This window comes from Dermacentor albipictus, chromosome 9, assembly GCF_038994185.2.
Source record: "Dermacentor albipictus isolate Rhodes 1998 colony chromosome 9, USDA_Dalb.pri_finalv2, whole genome shotgun sequence".
Lineage (NCBI taxonomy): Eukaryota > Metazoa > Arthropoda > Arachnida > Ixodida > Ixodidae > Dermacentor > Dermacentor albipictus.
This window is the reverse complement of record NC_091829.1, coordinates 94,822,394-94,829,232: the sequence shown is the minus strand read 5'-3', so window position 1 is coordinate 94,829,232 and position 6,839 is coordinate 94,822,394. Positions and strand designations below refer to the sequence as shown.

Genomic DNA, 6,839 nt, shown 5'->3' with positions numbered 1-6,839 from the left:
ATCGGTTGGCGCAGGACAGGGGTAATTGGAGATCGCAGGGAGAGGCCTTCGTCCTGCAGTGGACATAAAACAGGCTGATGATGATGATGATGATAATGATGATAATGGAGGTGGTGGGCCCCCCCCCGAAAAAAAATCCTGGGTACGTGCCTGGTGTGTAGCATGGGAAAATTGTGTGCTCTGTTTTTAATAACCATTTTAAGAGAGTATTCACAAGTGAAGGCGGGAGGTTTACCATGCTTTTCTGCTGAGCTGCCTTCCCTTCCTGACATTGTTATTTCGGAACAGGGCATTCTAAATTTATCATTCTAAATTTATCGTTAAAGCTTTGCCGTTAAAAAATCTCCAGGGCCTGATGAGATGCCGAACTGTTTTCTAAAGCGTTATGCTGAACGGTGCGCAAAATATCTGTACATTCTATTTGCGAGGTCAACCGACGAAGGATCATTACCGGAAGACAGTAAAATTGCTAGAATATAATCGTTAAATGAATTGGGTGATAAATCTTGCATAAAAATGACACACCAGTTTAATCAACATACTGTAAGCCATTTTAACATATAATTCTGAAACATATAATTGGTTTTCTAGATGAGCATAATGTTTTAGTAAACATGCAGCATGGTTTTAGAAGTGGCCTTTCGAGTATTACTCAATTAGTTGAAATCATACATGACTTTACTAGCACTATAAAGAAAGGAAAACAAAGAGATGCGATCTTCATGGACTTCAGCAAAGCGTTTGACAAAGTGTTTCATGTTAAATTGCTTCATAAGCTAGGCGCTATGTTTAAAAATGATAAAATATTAGTATGGAATAAAGCCTACCTCACTAACCGCCATCAGTTTGTTACTGTAAATAAAACAACATCTGATATACCTTCCGTCAATTCTGGCGTCCCGCAGGGATACGTTTTTGGCCGAATTTTTTTTTGTTATATATAGATAGCCTCTCCGTTGAAATCGGGCTTTACGCTGACGACTACGTGCTGTACTATGAACAAGTGAAGGAGACCAACTCAGCTCAAACAGAGACTTTTATAAGGTAGTTCAATGGCGCCAAGAATAGAAAATGTGCATTAATTTTGAAAAGACGGCATATATGTGGATAACATTAAAAAAGAAGCCACTACTTTGTCGCTACTGTTTGAACCACACCGATGGCACCGGCTGTTGGAATCTCAGCGCTGCCACCAGCTGTTGGAACCTCAGTGCTGACACCCGTTGTTGCAACCGGACCGTTGGCGCCCGTTGTTGCAAATGGGTCGCAAGCCCCAAGGGTAGCGTTGGCCTGGCGGCCTGGGGCACACTGGAAGCATCCGAAGGTCCCAGCAAAGCATGAGGCGACTGCTAACAGAACAACTTGTTTATTCTAGCATCGCAAAGAGCGGGCGGTCAGGTCGACCGAAGTAGAGAGACGGGAGAGCACGTTACTCAACAGAAGAAATCGGAGCCTCCCTCCTGGCGTCCGGGGGCAGCTGCTCTTATACTCTTGGCGTCGCGGGCAAGAAGGAAGGTCACGGGACGACACCACGTGACAGCGGCGACGGACGGACTGAGAGACACGTTGGGACAAGGAGGTGACGCATCAGCCGGGCCGGCGCCGGTCAGACCTCCTCGCTTCACACTGGGGGAGCTCCTCTCCCCAGAAGCGTATCCCCGCAGGCCGGCTGTACCCGGTTTAGAGGCAAACCGGATGTGACGTGGGCCAGAACCGTACTCCCTGCCCCCAGATAGGTACTTGTAAGCCTAGGGAAAGACGCTGCTAGGTGCTGCTGCTAAATCCCTGTGGTTTCTGCCGGCTCACGTAGGTTCGTTCGCGTGGTCTTGTTACGCCTCGCTGGATCGTGTTCACTCATGCCGTCCTTGCGCGGCGTCATTGTCGGCGAGTCAGGTTAAATTCTTTAATAGGTCGCGCCTGCGCCTAATTGAGTCTATTAAAGACTGCACATTCAGTTTTGCTGGCTACAATTCAGTGTGGCTGGCGTGGGCTGTCTCCACGATGCGCTTCGAGCGTGTCGATTTCGCCGTTCTTTATGTTGGCGGAAATGACCGTGAAAGCAACATGGATCTACAAGAAATATGCAACAACATCAAGGTAAGTCTACTGAAATCACAAAATTTGAAACAATAAGCGCTAATAGTTGTGTTTTCTTTTAAATTTTAGGCCTTGATTGTTCAGCGAGACGGCGCCCGTCGTGCTGGTTTTCAAGGTGCTCTCTCGCTGGCTAGAAGATGCTGATGCGGAACAGAAAATGCAAAAACGTCGCTTGCTCAACCGCAAATTGACGGCTACGCTGAAGCGCATGCCGTGTCTGCGGAATTTGAACCCCGAGGTATGGACCCCTTTTTTCCAGCGGCATGCCGTTACATACCGTCAGGAACACGCTTGGCTTATTTCTGACTCGGTAAAAAAATGTTTCACTTTTCCTCGCTGCTGAAGAAATGCGGACCGTTTGTCGTAGTTGTCTCCATTACAGGGTGGCATTACTGCGGTGAACAAAGCAAGTGTTGCCGTACATACTGTGCGCACTTCACCCTTTGTTGGGCGGTCGGAAAATATTGGTCCCACTATTCAGGGCAACTTCGCTACTCTGTAGCGGTGAAGTGTAATTTCTACCATTGAACGTTCCTGTGTAGACATGTTTCTGAATCACGTTAAGCACATTTTTTCGTCAATTTCTTTGTCAAACACGCGATAGAGCGGTTGCGCAGATTGTTTACTTCCCTTTCTACAATGTTTGGTTTATTCTGTCGCCGTCCTTCAAACCACCACAGCGGCAAATGGACTCTTTTGATCGAAATTCCGCGTTTTCATAATAGCTGAATTTTGGTGCGGTTAGGTGTCTAAATTTCTCGTGCCCACAGCTACCAAAACAGGTGATCAAATTATTAGCATCGCGAATAAATCGCATTCCTACATATGCAAGCTGCTACATATTTTTGATTGATTGATTGAATAACTTTAATGAGCGGTTCTTAAAACGAAACCCTCTTTGCCTCTTCCTTGCTTAGTGGGTGGTGGCTGCTGCAGTCCTGCCAATATTGGTCACTGTGTATGGCACTGGATATGTGCTGCTTGGCATGTGTCCAAATGGCAACTTGGATTACCTGTTAAGTGCAGCTCAACATGTACCACTGGGTACAGACGTAGAACAAGAGGCAAGAAATTAAGTATACAACAGGAAATTTAAGAAGCCACATAACCTGACCTTTGATCTTCATTATGCTCACAGATTGAAGGGATGGAACTAAGTGCGTGTCTTTTAAATGCTTGATTTCAGCCAGTTAAATTTGCCAACACGGGGGATTCAAACCACTGGTGTCCATGTGCTGTTGGGCTGGATTCTCAATTTAGTGAGAATACTAACTACTGCGTTCATTGGTGCTGACAGATATCAAGTCAGTTGTAGCTCGGCATTTACTGTATTCCGTTTGTCACCAAAATGCTAGAGAAGCGCTCGAGATCCTTCGATGTCAGCATCCTCATAGTCAGTGGGCACCTCATAAGAAAAATAGGTCAATTTTGGATGGTATCCTTGCAAGTGTGAGAAGGCTAGGCCACAGAAACTCTCGTTTCTGATTTGTGCACTATTCAGCCACGTTAAAATGTGAGGAGCCTAGACATCTAAAAGACGAGGAGCAAGCAAATTGAATGTAGCTACCAAGCAAAAAATGTGGAAGCGTAAGCTGTTGATTTTTTACTCTAAAGGCACGTTCATACTGAAGACGGAGCGGCTAAACCGGGCAAAGCTCTTGGCCAGGCGTATAAAAGCAGGCGTTAAACGAGGCAGCAAGCCCGATTGCTCGCGGACCACTTTTTTTCCTGCCCGCCAGAGCTGTCCGCTTTGCTGCAGCCAATTGGAACACCAGACGACGCTGGCGTGTGCACTATAAGGATGGACGACCGGTGCTACGAGACGGCGACAAGTGCACCACAAAAATGTAAGATACCCCGCCTCGGTGGTGCGGGCAGCCAGGCAAGCTGTCCAGTATACAGGGTGTTTCAGCTAACTTGTGCCGAGGCTTTAAAAGAGCAAGACCGAAAGAAACTAGGCCTGCAGTACTCAAATGCAATCAATTCAGTAAACTACCCTTTTGAGCAACTTCAGTACTTACGGCTCATTGAGAGACATCTGCTTTATTTTTTCAAGACAAAAGAAAGTGCACAAAATCGAAAAAAAGTACCATGCAACTATGCACTTTTTAGCAGTGATGAACAATGCGGCATGCAGACAGGATGTAAAAAATATGCAGTTCCGACACACTGTGAAAATTATGTAAGCAGCTTTCTTTGCTGCTTCTGTTCATTGATGACATTTGGCAGTGATGTGTTAAATGTTACCTTGCATGCACCACTTGTGTTTGTAGTACACAGAGCTCACAGGCAGACGTGCGCTCCGATGCTCAAGGTGGTGTTGTGCACCATCCATATCCTGTGAGAGTAGTGGCACTGTCATTCCCTCACATGGTGCATCGCATGGCGGGTGAGGTAGAGAAATCCGTTCATTGAATCCTTAGGAGAAATAGTTGCTGCCACGTCCTGTGCCCGACAGAGCAGTGCCTGCTGGCCACCCAGGCTTCTGTCACGCAGCATGGCCTCCCAGTGTTGCAGTGTAGGGACATTGAAGTTTTGATGCTGGACCACCACTTGCATACTGTCGTTTTGACGGCGTGGTGCTGTATTGCAGTTTTGCATCTGCACATCCTGTGTCAATTGTTGGCATGGACACACTTGCCGAGTTTATTTTTTTAGAAATAGCATAAACATGCCATACCACACCTTGAACTATCATTATATTTTAGTTTGCCCACAACTGTCACCATGTCTAGTTGTAGTGTTTTTCTTTTAAAGAGACTCCATACGAAAGATGCTTTCTGATGGCATCTTTACCTTCTCGTGTGATCATTCAGCGAGCACAAAGTACTGCAGCTTCTGCAATGCTTTTTTCTATTCCTTCCAGGCACACTACTCTCAATGTATCATTAGCGCTGAAATAGAATACCACCTGTTGCTCAAAGCAGCTTCAATATAGATTCTAATCGGAATAGGCAGACTTGTGGCAGTATACAACTTTCTATAGCCATAAAAGGCAAGCTAGCATAGTGGGGCATCTCAATGCTCGTAAAAGCATTCAACTGCATGTATCTCCAAATAACTAAGCTTAAGCAGACACTGTCAAAATCTGTGCTTGTCACGGTGAGTTGGTGCGGGAACTTGAAGGTGTCGCTTTTCCTTCATTTTTGTGTCTCTTATGTTTTTGCTAAGGCTCTTGCCACAGCAAAGTTGCTCTTGTGGTATTTTAGAAGGGTAATTTACTAATCACCTAGGCGATGTCATTTCCTACATTTGGTTGCACCGTGTGCATCAGTGCAATAAAATGGGTCAAACGGCTTAATACGAGATGTTGCCGGGCCTTTTTGGCACGACACTTGTGGATAACATTTTGGTGTGACTTGGGCGAGACCGAAAGAGAAATTTACACATACGAGCACAAAGGCCAGGCACTGTTCCCTTGTGGCCTGCACAACCACTAGAATAGCAGCTAGTCTTATCAATTCATACTGAGTATCACAAAGTGGAACATTGCAAGAACTGTAGCTTGGTTGAGACAAGGCACTTACAGCTGCAGCTGAAACATGTGGTGTGATCATGTACAAGGTTACAATACTCTTCACCCTTTTTGTATTTAAGACTTTTTAAACTTTGCCCACAATTTGATTACAGCTTTCCAGAGTTCCTTGGAAAATCCTCCCATGCACCTGCCATGTACATTGCCCCCGCCCCCTCCTCGATGTGGCATGCAACATGGCAGCAGCAGCTGTGGAACAGTTGAAGAGGGGAAGAAAGGTCCACATTATAATAGGTTGTATGTAAATAAAACTGATCGAACACAACTGATTCGGCTTCCACTTTTGTCAAGACAATTGTCAGCAAACAAATGGAGTAATTTCAGTAGGGCGATACTTATAGTGCATAGAAATTCTTGGAAGCCTCGACAGCTTTCTTGCTGTTAACAGGCTGTGTTGGTGAGGTGGTTTAGGCAGGGAATGCCAATTCATGAGGGATGGTCATGGCCACCATGTTCAATGTATGTGCAGCATCAATCAGTTCTCTAGACCGAGTGCACTAATATCATGGCAGGCCAGCACTTCGTCGCATGATATATTTTCAAACCTCGCATGCTTTCTTTGGGGCTCTGAGAAAATTAATGAAGCATGAAACTAAAATCGGCATGTTGCAGTTTTCAATACAACCATCACTGCATTTGTCCATTCTTGAAACAAATTTTATTGTACCAAATGCATACAGAATTGTGGAATATCCGAAGTACATTTTGCTTGTTTTGGTCAAGCAGCTGGCAGAACAAAACCACAAAGTTCCAAAGCAGGAAGGTAACACTTCTATTGAAGTACACAACGAGTGCAAAACTTGCCACCAATTAAAAAAAGAAGGGAGCTGCTACACACCATTTCTTGGTTCTTTGACCATTTATTTTTTCTTTTGTGGCTGATGTTTAAAAATCCTTGCTATAGCAAATGCAAAGACATCAAAAATCAACGCACGACAGATATTGGTACTATGGTGTAAAGTAATGAAGATATAATTTTGCATGCACATTATTTCGTCTGAAATAGAGGGATATAGCACAAACGTTGCTCTTCAATCCCAATAAAATATAAGGAACTCGTGGGCTACGGATGATTGTTGAGGGCCTCGGATTCTGTAATGTGCAGCTATACTTAAGTACACAAGCATTTTTGGAATCTGCCTCTACCTGGGTGCAGCTTTGTGACCTGGAATGAAAAGCCACAGCCATCGAGATCGAGCTGCTGCAG

At 45.0% G+C, this 6,839-nt stretch overlaps 1 long non-coding RNA gene across 4 annotated transcripts; it reads left to right on the top strand.

Moving 5' to 3' along the window:
- The first annotated feature begins 1,768 nt into the window (after window positions 1-1,768).
- LOC139049505 (uncharacterized) lies at window positions 1,769-5,887 on the top strand. 4 transcript variants are annotated; one of them, XR_011508347.1, is made up of 3 exons: window positions 1,769-2,097; window positions 2,167-2,335; window positions 3,837-3,891. It is a non-coding gene; the product is annotated as an uncharacterized lncRNA (long non-coding RNA). The 4 variants fall into 4 exon arrangements; XR_011508348.1 differs by having other exon boundaries at window positions 3,857-3,888; XR_011508349.1 differs by lacking the exon at window positions 3,837-3,891 and adding an exon at window positions 3,712-3,730.
- The last annotated feature ends 952 nt before the right edge of the window (window positions 5,888-6,839 follow it).